We start from the raw sequence: 12,397 nt of genomic DNA, 5'->3' as shown, positions 1-12,397 counted from the left end.
GATCGACCCTTATTTGAAACGAGTTTCGATACAAACCCCTCTTTAAAAAATATCTTAAACGTACAAAATTTAATTTTAAACTCAAAAAATTACTTTCAACAATTAGTATAGCATTGAGATTCTGCATAACTAACTCTTATATAAAAATATATAGTTTCTCCAAACTCAATGAGGATCGCATAAAAGTATTTTTTATGAAAACTAAATAACTTATAAATATTCTCATGGTGTAGGGTATCGTTTGGTCGTACACTAATCGTACTTATCTAATTTTAAGTTAGTTTTATATTGACTTGGAATCAAGAAATAATACACTATATTGAACGAGTTTTAATCACCATGAAATAAGACACAACAACAACATTCGGACAACATTTAAATTTAGACCTTCCTGTTCAAAAAATCACTTTAACATCCAAATAAAATTTATTTTCTATCCATTTATTACAATGGAATCCAACTACAATGAAAAACAAGTTAAAAGTTTGTCAAAAAGTATGGGATGATGATAAAAAGCTTTACAATATTAAAAAGTACTGTAAAAAATATGTATACTGGTGTTTTTATATCCTGTACTGAATCAAATATGTTACAACCAAAAGTTGGCTAAGATTATAATTCTATTATTAAACAGCGTGATTATAACTGGAGCTACAACTGCTGTCGACAAAGAGTTTTCATAATTTTTTTATAAAGAAAAAATACATCTTGTGGTTTGCGATATTGTGATTAAGATAGAATAAATTAAATGGTCCTGGTCCATTTAAAATATTAATAGCTACGACGAAGTTTTTTTATAGTAATTAATAAGGAGATTTTACATATGTAATTTTTTGTGTTCGGAACACAAAAAATTACATATGTAAAAAACAAACATCGACAACAATTATTCTTTATTCATATACATTATATATACAGAAAATTATTTCCTTATATTTTTATTTATATACCTCCGTTTATTGTAATAAAGCTGTAATGGTACAATAACAGCTTTTTTAAGCTTTAAGGAAAACTGTAAAGTATTATAGGCAGCAAATGTTCGAACCATAGTAAAATTGAACTTTTAAGTTTATTTACTAAAGGAAGTTTATAGCAAATAAAAGTAAACATAATAACGTTTAATTCAGTTATAAAAAATATTGTGGACAAAATATTCAATAACTACGTACATTTTATTAAACATACATTTTATTAAAAGAAACATTTGGATATGAAACGAACTGTATATGAATGTTGGAAAATTTTTCTGAATCTAAAAACTAGGCACAACTAAGTCAAGGCGAATTTATAGTGAATTCGCTCTAGAACTACTTACAACCATATATACGTGGGTAATATAGAAATCGCTAAACATGGAATTTTCTCTGTTATATGTTGGTGATAATTTAAAAACTTTCACCATAAAATGAGGCCACTAAGTGGTTAAAGGATTTACTAAATTAACTTAAACAATGCCTCGTTTCCATATATTTCTCACGAAAAGCATAAAAATATTCTAGTCTTACAACTTTTTACAGGTCTATTCGGTTTTTTTTTTTTGTGAATTCAAATTTAACAAGAAATATTTAAATTCCTTGTTTTATACAAGATTTGAAAATTTTCAGACAATTTTTCCAAAAAAAATAATAATTTCTATAAGGTAAGCCTAATAGAAACAAGTTTTCAAATCCAACCACAAACCATTAAGCTAATTTGTCAACCATTTACACTGAAATAGTGGTGAAAAGTTCAATTCTATAATTTTCTTTAACATGATGAAATTCTTCTTGTACAACTTTAATACATTTATGATTTTTATAAGTCGACTTTGAAATGAATTAAATGCAAAAATTCTAATTCTTTTAAAATTTTTTATTTATATAAGGATTTCATTGCAGATCACTGTTTTTGAGAATAGCTTTAGTATTTCTGTTATTTTACTAGTTTTACTAGAAACACAGCAAAAACATGATATTGTGCCTATACAACAAATTACCTTTTTAGTGAGTCCACATATTCGACACATCGAATATTACATGTAAATACTTTGTTAGTTAGTTTAAAAAGAGGAGGTACATATATACATCAAATACGAAGAAATAGACCTAGGCCTCTATCGGGCCTGTTGTGCGCACCTTAACAAGTACAACAGGTGGGAATCGATCCCACCACCTCCGGTATACCAAACTAGAACACTAACTACTACCTACCGGAGGCCACATACACTTTGTTAAGAACTGTTTCAAAATTTTGTTTTTTTTATATACATAAATATATTTTTAAGAGTTTAATTTTCATTTCTTCTTTTTATTTTAAATAGTTTCACATTATAGTTAAAATTAAGCCATAATTTAAAATTTCATTCTTTATTTTCATTTAAAATTAAAAAAAAAATAAAAATAAAAATTAAAACTCAATTAAACTTGGCTTTGTGTAAATATTGAATAAATTTCGTAATGCCATTTATTGGCACTTAATTTGAAACAAAGTACACAGCAAAATGAAAAAAACTAAATACTCGTAAATAAATAAATTTTAATTCAATAAAAAAGACAAAAGACAAAAACCATTCATAAACAAATTCAATGCAATTGAAAGCAATAAAATAAAAAACAGCAAAAAACTAAACAATCCCTTCTGTCAACAACAACAAAAATAATGAATTTTACACAGACACAAAAACAGTTACACACACTCAGGCAGATATACATAGAATATAATTCACATTTTTCATTCAATGAACCTAACTGTTCACATACCCACATAGAACGTGCATTTACATATATGTTTGTGTTATCAACATTATATATGCATTACAATGTAAGCATGTGTATAAGCAGTAGAAGTAGTTTAAATGCATGAGAACAAAGAAACTCATTACAATATAAATCTATCACGTTTGTAGAAGGACACAATTTATTTTTTGTTTCTTGTTTTTTTTTTCAATTTTTGTCAACACCTTAATTGCACTAGCATAGCTTAATCCACATTTTCCCAGCCATTTTTTGGCACGAAATCTTAATAAACATCACAATTATTTAATCACGTTTAAAAACAATTTACACTGTTAGTCTTATTCACAGTTTATGGCTTTAAAAAGTATAGAAACAATTTTTTATATTATAAAAACCCTCACAAACACCAAATTTCAATCTAATTTAAACGATTTCAATTTGATGAAACTGTACTTAAATACAATATCATATACACACATGTCAACAGTCATAAACTATCAAACTTATATACATACATATATGTATGTGTATATATTTTTATTTTAAATGCATCAAAGGAGTCGTTAACTTAACGTTCTAACACCGCTTACAACGAAGCGAACAACTAACAGAGCATTTTGTTTGCTTGCCAACGAACAGCCTCTGTAAATGCATTAAAATTATTTGCTCATTTTCCTTTAAACGGATAGGAATATGCTTGTGTGCTTGTATCAATATACATAGTATTTGCATACACTATTTGTGTGACAAACTTACGATTATACAATTTATATAAGGATTTATTGGGTAGGCAAGTAAGTTATTTCTGAGAAAATAATTACTTATTTTAAACTATTATAAGTACTTTCCATATAATTTGTGATTATCTAATAGAGAACATAGAGGAAAGTCGTAATCACTACTTCAATATTCAATTTAAACTAAAATCTAACAATATCCTCAATATTTCGTGATCATTTCAATTATTTTACAAAAAATAAAATAATTTTGTATATGATAATCCTTGATACAATACAAATAAGTTAGAAAGTAAATTCGAGCATGGCACAGCATATGATACCCTATAAAGAATGAATAAATTTTTTTTTAATAAATTTTACTTTGATACCGACATCTTTAAGCAATTCACTGACAAAACAAAGTGGCAAATATGGACCAATCTCTATATAGCTCAATATGTAGATTCTTGAACAATTTAGTTCTCCCTAGAAAATAGCGAAAATTCTTTATAAAAAAAGAAATAGAAAATTGGTTATAACGTATTAATATTTTCTATTAAAATTAATTTTTCACATGTAAACGGAAGTTTCCTATTAACAAACCAAATACATTTGGAGCTTAAACTGGTGACAATGCTGTAATGAATTTCACATCATAAAAAAGTATGCAAACACATATTATACATTTTAAAAATGAATAGAAACCCATGATGGTTGTCATTCGCCTCGTCATCATAATCAAAATCATCGTCGTCATCATTATCATCAGCCACAACATCATCATTGTCGTCATCATCAACAAAGAATAGTAGTTTTGTTACTCATACCTTTATATGTATATATCATTTCTCACCATTACCACCAACATTCAACATTACTGAACACGAGCAGCAATGAAGCTGCCAACCCGTCTGTCCATCATCAGTTCACTACTGTTTTAGTTGAGTTGTGCGATAGTTTATCTTTTTGATTGTACTAGTACGAGGACTATTGTAGATTTAGGTGGTGTCTTTATCCATTGTCTCGCATCCAATCAAACAAACAGCTATATCATGTTTAATAAAGCTCTTAGCAGTTTATCATTGGTTGTATGCAATGATTATACTATATTAATATATATATGTTTGGATGTATGTTGTCGATTTAGATATGTTTTAACGTTTAAGGTGACCATTGCACTTCAATTTTGAGTTTTCTACTTAAAGCTTTAAGTTCATTTTATAGTCCTTGGTGACTAAAGTATTGTCGAGTTAATTAATTTTCTCTTTCCTTAATGCTATCATTTCATATGGTCACCTTCTTCGATATTGTAAAAGTGTGAATGTGCAAAAGTGTAGAAATAAATTAATAAAAATTTCATGTGCCAAATAATTATAGTTTACATGAGTTCTTAATTAAGAGCGGAAGTATTTTTCGTGTAATACATACACAAGCTAAAATACAAACAAACACAAACCTATTTATGTCACATACATATTTCTATAGTATACTTATGTATACATACTTATGTACTTAATATACATAGTATAATGGATTATGTTCATTAATTAAGCATCAATCTACATTGAGTAGGAAAATGAAAAAAAGAAACAACAGTATTACCCAGGTATGTGATTGTAATTAAGAACAGCATTTTCAAATTTGTCATTTAAATAATTATTAACGTTTTTTTAACATGTCTTAGATTATATCCATTGCCTAGAAAATTTCAATAAATTTTCCAGAAACTAACAAACTAATAATGTTATTATAATTATTTGCTTTTATGAGAGTTTTACTAACAACACTTTATGGCACGAACAATCGCTGGCGATTTTTGTTTATAATTATGATTTTAATCAGCTTTTGTTTAAAACTTTATTTTTTGTAATATTCTTATTTATAGCCTGTTGTTAATGCCCTGTTTTATATTATATACTTATATAATAGTGACTACAAGACCAATATTAAAAGCGACACTATTATGTAGGGTTGAAGTTGTGAATTCTAAAAATCTTTCATCAAAAATATCGTTAGCTGTCCTTAATACATAATACAATACAAAATAGTTTTCCTCTTATAGAGGATGTGATGTTGTGTAGATATATTGTGTGACTCTTATATTTCCTATCTTCTGGCCAGCGCTTACTGAGAGGACTTTCTATTCTATTTTTTTAGGCTACTCCATAAGATTTGTGTAATCCTACCTACGGTTTCATTATTTAATTTAGTTGAGTGGGATTTTCGTGCTTATGACTTTAAATCGCTCTTGCTGACTCGAACTGTTGTCGATTTGTCACTTAAACTTTTCAATTTCTTTGCCTTAAATAGAAAGTTCTTTAATTATGTATTACCTTGGAGTTGCGTGGTATTCATATGGCACAGTGCTTGACACTAGCCCCCTTATTCATAAAAAAATTCCATACGAAATTTGATTTATAAATCTTTTATAAAATAAAAATTTGTTTATGAATATGGGGGTAGAAGTTTTCTAACATTATTTTCAAACTTTACAATTTTTTTTCTCTGCTCTTATTGAAAGGAATTTCTATTCTAATTTTTGGGTATAAGATATATGTGGTCCCACACGCGGTTCCTTTATTTCATGTGGTAGAGTGGGAGTTTCTTGCCCATGATTTTAAATCTGCTCTTGCTGACTCAAACTGTTTTGGATTTGTCAGAAAAACGTTTCAATATATTTGCCTAAATAGAAAATTCATTTTTCTTTCATGTGTTTTCTAACAGTCTAATACTGTTTTAGACTTAACCTTTTCTGCATTCCTTGCATTCTTATGCAAAAACTGTTATTAAGTTAAAATTGTTTTTAAAACCTGTTTTAAATGGAAAAGATGTGTAGTAAACCATTGTTTACTTTAATAATCGCTTTTGCATAAGAATATCTTTAAAAAAAATACATACGTGTTCAGCAACTATTTAAAGTTCTTCCCTATATTAGGCGTATACTTAATTTTTTTGTAATATCAATAAATCATTAACACGTATACGTACAGTTCTCGTTTATAAAAGCAGGGCAATTAAAATCATTATATTTAAATGATATAATGATGATGAAGTTGTTTTCTTTTTTCAATTGCTTAACTTCACATTATTTATTCTTTATAATAAGATTTACAACTTCAGATAGTAAATCCAAATGGAATAAATGATTTTATTTTTTGCAAAAATTACATTTGGACATTTTGTCAAATGTTTTACTTATGACATTTTACAAGACAATTCCCCTTATTTCAAAATAATTCACATTTTAATAAATAAGAGAAACATTCTTCCAAATTTTCTTTCTAAATCATTCAAATTGCTGAGATCTAACACTGAGTGTTTAACGATTGATCTTAAGCAAGATATTATTTAAATTTCTTTCCAATAATAGTTACGTTATGTAAGATATAAAATGCCCATATTCTTTAAATTGTTGTAATTTTATTGCTGTCATAAAAAAAGAACCAAGTTGAGTGGTGATTAAATTGCCATCACACCCTTTATTTGATTGAATATCTATCCACCAAGAAATATACGGCTCCTGTGCTCATGTATCAGCTTCAGATTTTTTTTTTTATAAATTGAATTCACTCTTTTAATGAAGGATATAGAGTGTCAGATAAAGTTCATTAAATATTATTGAATTTCATATCAACACTATAGAAAAAATCCTTTTGCATTTAACACACCAGAAACACACCAACATAAATACTCAAATATGTACACATGCATACATACATAAAATATTTATAACGCCAAACACTAGATTGACTTAAAAAGCCATTGCATAAATACACACATACAGATATAGTGAGACAGACAACTGTTTTTTTTTCACTCATATTCATCCTGCTGTTTTTTCCGTTTTTTTTCTGTATTTGCAAAACTTTTCAATAAACCCAACGCCCAAATAACTAAATGACATGCATGTGTTTAGTATAGTTAACCATTTGGTATTTGTAAAAGTGTTTGTGTTTGTGAAAAACAAATGTCAAACTGACAAGTACACTTAACTGACATTTCAATAGAAAAAGGAAACCTACTCACACTGGCACACTTGTGTACGAAACACACACACACAATGCAACTCATACTGGTGTTCAATACTATAAAATAGTTTGTGATTATTCAGACAGTTCATAAATAGTCTAAAGATTGATAGAAAGTTATGAATCTGTATGTATTTAAAATGTATATTTGTAGATGATGATGATATTTTATGGACCCCGGTCACTTGTACTGCTGTTTTATACGGGTTTGTTTTCATGTGTTTGAATATGAGAAAAGAGAAAACTCTCAGTTAAACATCCACAACACACCCGCTTTGTTAACTGTAATCTAAGCAAAGGAACAGTATAAATAAGTGTAAACCAAAAGAGGTGAATGTATTATCAGAGTGAAAAGGCCTAAAAGTATTGTAAATCAGTAAACGAAAATGTATTATAAGGGAAAAATAAATAAATCAACTAATACAACCACCCATACAATTCAAACATAAAGCTTTTTTTACATTTCTTTTCTTTTTTTTACATTTCTTTCTTTTTCCTTGTCGTTTTTCCTAATCTCAGAGACTACTCTTATTCAATTATATTATGCTAAAATAAAACAAACACTTTAGACTCTTTGTTTTCATGTTTTTATAAAGATTTCTTGCCTTTTGCAGCTTCCAGTGGAAGATTATTTAAACATTTCACGAAGGCAGAGTAAAACACACCTTTGCCTAAACAGGCTAACAGTCTAAAGAACTGCGACTCTGAATGGCTTGTATAACAAGGTAAAAGAGCATAAATGCTTTTTAATGACGTCATAAAAATTACAATCTATTTCGGATCAAAACGTTTCCAACCACAACAATAACATAACAATATTCAATACCTCTACTCTCTTGCTCTCATTTCATTGCAAAATCAAAAGCTTTTATTTAATTTAACACTCTTTGGCCTTTTCAGTTTAGAGAACATACATACTAATACACTTAAGTTACACACAGCATCAGTGGGTAACTGTAAATTGAGAGTATATATATATAACTGTTTGTTTCTCCGTTTAACAGTATCTGTGTGTTTATTTTAAAGTTTATTTCCTTTGAGATTTGTATTAAACTTCATGGTATTTATTGTTTTAGCTTTTTGCGTTGTTTTTCATTTTAGTATACAAATAAACGTACTTGCACGTAACTAACACAAGCCCTTGTGTATACATATATACATATTTGTATGTATATGTGACAGAGTTTTCAAATCTTAGTGTTCCCATCATTATAATAAAACATTTTGAAAATGTTACTTTTGATTTTCTGCTTGATTTATCAGCAAGAATTTATGGACTTTATGTATACTAAACTTTTTATTCGACAACCAAGAAATTGAACTCCCTTTTGGCACTACATGTTCGCAATGCCAGCATGATACTCAGCTTTTGCAAATAAATACATGTACGCGTACATACACACACAAATGCAAAGTCATATAATTGTATTTTTATATATGTATGTACGTGTATATGTGTGGATATATGCATGTGAAATGATGCTCTTATTCAACATACAACACAATTATACGCTTCTTTTACGTTCAATACATTGCATGTATCAAAGTGTTAATACATACATAGTCCTTTCAAAAGTAATATTAATGCAAGGAATCCACTGAACACACACATGTTATTTCGACAAGCATAATTTTTTTTTAATTATCCTATTTCTGGACAGGCATTTTGCATATGGTGAGGCCACAAAACCTATCTGGGGTTTTTGAATCAATTGTACAGCCAAGAACACTATTAAAAAAAAGCAGTCATAGAACAACTTATTTTTCTTTTTTAGCCCTTTATTTGGTTATCTCTTAGAACAGACCAAATAACACTTAACTAAATCGCAATGATTTGTAACAAAACTTATAAAAATACTATGAGCATGTGTGTGTAAATGTGTACGTTTAATTCTTATGTTATCAAAAATTTTGGTCCTTTTTTATTATTCTTTTCGATTTTATTTATATTCTCGAAGATTTATATGGAACGCATTTTCAGTTGAATGAGAATCTAAAAGAAAGAAAATCACCACATAAATCTAACAAATATATCTCAATGTTGTTATTGCCATTGCTGCTGATGCTCTTGTAGTAAAGATTCGTATGAAATGATAACAAAAATCTATACATATTTCTTCACATGCACAATAACGTTTTAAGTTCAAGTTGATTTTTGCTATACATGCATGAGAATTAGGAAGGTCCCAAATTATTTAAATTTTAAACAAAAATCTACACAAAATATACAAATTTTAAACTTTTGAAAAATATTGTTTGATTTGAAAAAAGTTACACAATATATAACTTACAAGGAAGAAACAAAAAAAATAGATTTCTTAATTTAATAACTTTTGTTTAGAATATTAAAAGATACTGAAAATATAATGAAAAGATTATTTGTGGACCTTCCTATTAGTTATACTATTATCTTATGCACGAGTACGTACAAACACAACCAAGTGGGAATTAATATTCCATACAATCAAAACGATCTTTATTTATTTCAACTGATATGAAAGAGTATTTAGTACTTTTATTAGATGCGGATAAATGTCAATTAGTAAATAAAATTTATGTATTTTTTAATAATATTATTTTGCTGATTTCTATAATAACAATTCATTCGACAAATAGAAATTTTATTTAAAATAAAATTAATAAATTTGCTTACTAAAAATACAATTGAATTAAAATATTTTTGCATGCTAAAATTATTTTTTACATACGCTGTTCTTATTGTCATTGTCCTTGAAAATGACAATTACATGACATACGTACATGGGTAAATGATGTTAGCCACTTGCAAATTTACACTACACGTAACAAGATTAACAATTAACACAATACAAGCTGAAAATCTGCTGACCTGGAAATTACCATTAATCAGATAATTATTTAGCAATATTTGTATACAAAATGCACTCAATTCGGTCGAGTGATTTATTATAACCGAGAGTATGTACGAATGTGTATTTTATAAAGACCGGTTTTTATTGAGGGTTTGTTTTCAAAATTTATTCATTTGTAAAATGTTAAATAAGGCACAACCTTAATTTTTGTTCAAAAAAAAAAAAAAACAATTTATAGCAAAAGAGTTATGAATTATATAATGGAAATTAAAAGGAAAATGTTTTTAATAAACAAAACTATTTGTAGATAGCCAATGCAAATATAAAGGTGTGAAGTATTTAGGTGTTAACTATTCTAATTCAGGAAGGATATAAAGGTTCGTTCAGAACACCTTATTGCAATTATTGGTTAATATGGACTATATTTTAGGCAAATATACATTCTAGTACATTATCTAGTCTACTTATACTTATATATAGACCAGACTATAAGTCTAGCATTATAGTCTGTAGTTAATCTGGACTATAGACTAGACTATAAAATAGACTATAGACTAGACTATAGACTAGACTATAGACTAGACTATAGACTAGACTATAGACTAGACTATAGACTAGACTATAGACTAGACTATGGACTAGACTAGACTATAGACTAGAGTATAGACTAGACTATAGACTAGACTATAGACTAGAGTATAGACTAGACTATAGACTAGACTATAGATTAGACTATAGACTAGACTATAGACTAGACTATAGACTAGACTATAGACTAGACTATAGACTAGACTATAGACTAGACTATAGACTAGACTATAGACTAGACTATAGACTAGACTATAGACTAGACTATATACTAGACTATAGACTAGACTATAGACAAGTCTATAGACTAGACTATAGACTAAACTATAGACTAGTCTATAGACTAGACTATAGAAATTAGAAAAGGAAGATGTACCACCGTATTTTCAATATCAAAAAGTATTGGAAAAAGTACTAAAGTACTTAATCTTCCATACCTGATCCTTATTCTTCTTAGAAATTACTTAAGACACATGTTACTCAATTCTAACAAAATGTTATTAAATATTTAATAACAACAAAAAATATCTGAGGCATTAAGAATTATCCTTGAAGCTAATTGTAATTTTTGTTTTGATAAAATTCGAAACAATGAAACAAAAATTATAGGTAGCAATAAAAATTTTATAACCCAAAAAAAAAGAAAGAATAAAAATTGATATTAATAAACAAATAGAGATAATTGTTCTCCAGTTGCAAGTTTTATACAACAACAACAATTACACGTACAACACATACATATAAATGAAAATGTCAAAATAAAAATGTTCATGCATGTTTTTGTTGTTGAATGTAATGGAATAATGTTTGTATGTTTATACATAAGTCTCTATATGTGTCGGTGTTTGTGTTGAAAATTTAAAATTTTGCCAGGACTTTTATAATTTATACGTGACAAATGATTTTGTCATAATAAATACTTTTGATGATTTTAATCTAAATGAATGAAAACAAGAAATATAATACAAAAAAGATGCACATTGTTATGCCAAAAATGCCACAGAAAAATATTATAACAACAAACAAAGCGGCAATAGCAACAAAAGATAATTTTAATAATAATAATGATGATAATCAGTAGCATTGAAGAGGATAAAAGAAGACCGAGTGTGAAAAGTAAAAGCTAAAACTCACACGCAGATACACAGAAACCTTCGCTATAATGATACAGCTTCCAAAAAAAAAAAAGAAATTTTTGTGTGTGTATGTTATCGTAATACATACATATGTATATGTGTATGCTACTATATCGTTAGGTAAAAGTAATTTTCATTAATGTTACACCATTAAAATGATTACATCACTTTTTTAATAAATGTCAAAATGAAAATTACCAGTTTATTAAAATCCATTAAACTAATTTAGTTGGATTGTATGGCGGAGAGCTTATGCACAGAACGTATAAGGTTGAGTAAAGATTTCATGTCGCCAAAAATTAAATTATTAAAATTAAAAATCAAAATCGACAGAAAATCTCATAATATGATTTGTAGGTGCTGTAGCGTTATAAATATAAT

Source organism: Lucilia cuprina, chromosome 5, assembly GCF_022045245.1.
Source record: "Lucilia cuprina isolate Lc7/37 chromosome 5, ASM2204524v1, whole genome shotgun sequence".
Taxonomy (NCBI): domain Eukaryota; kingdom Metazoa; phylum Arthropoda; class Insecta; order Diptera; family Calliphoridae; genus Lucilia; species Lucilia cuprina.
This window is presented reverse-complemented; position numbering follows the sequence as displayed.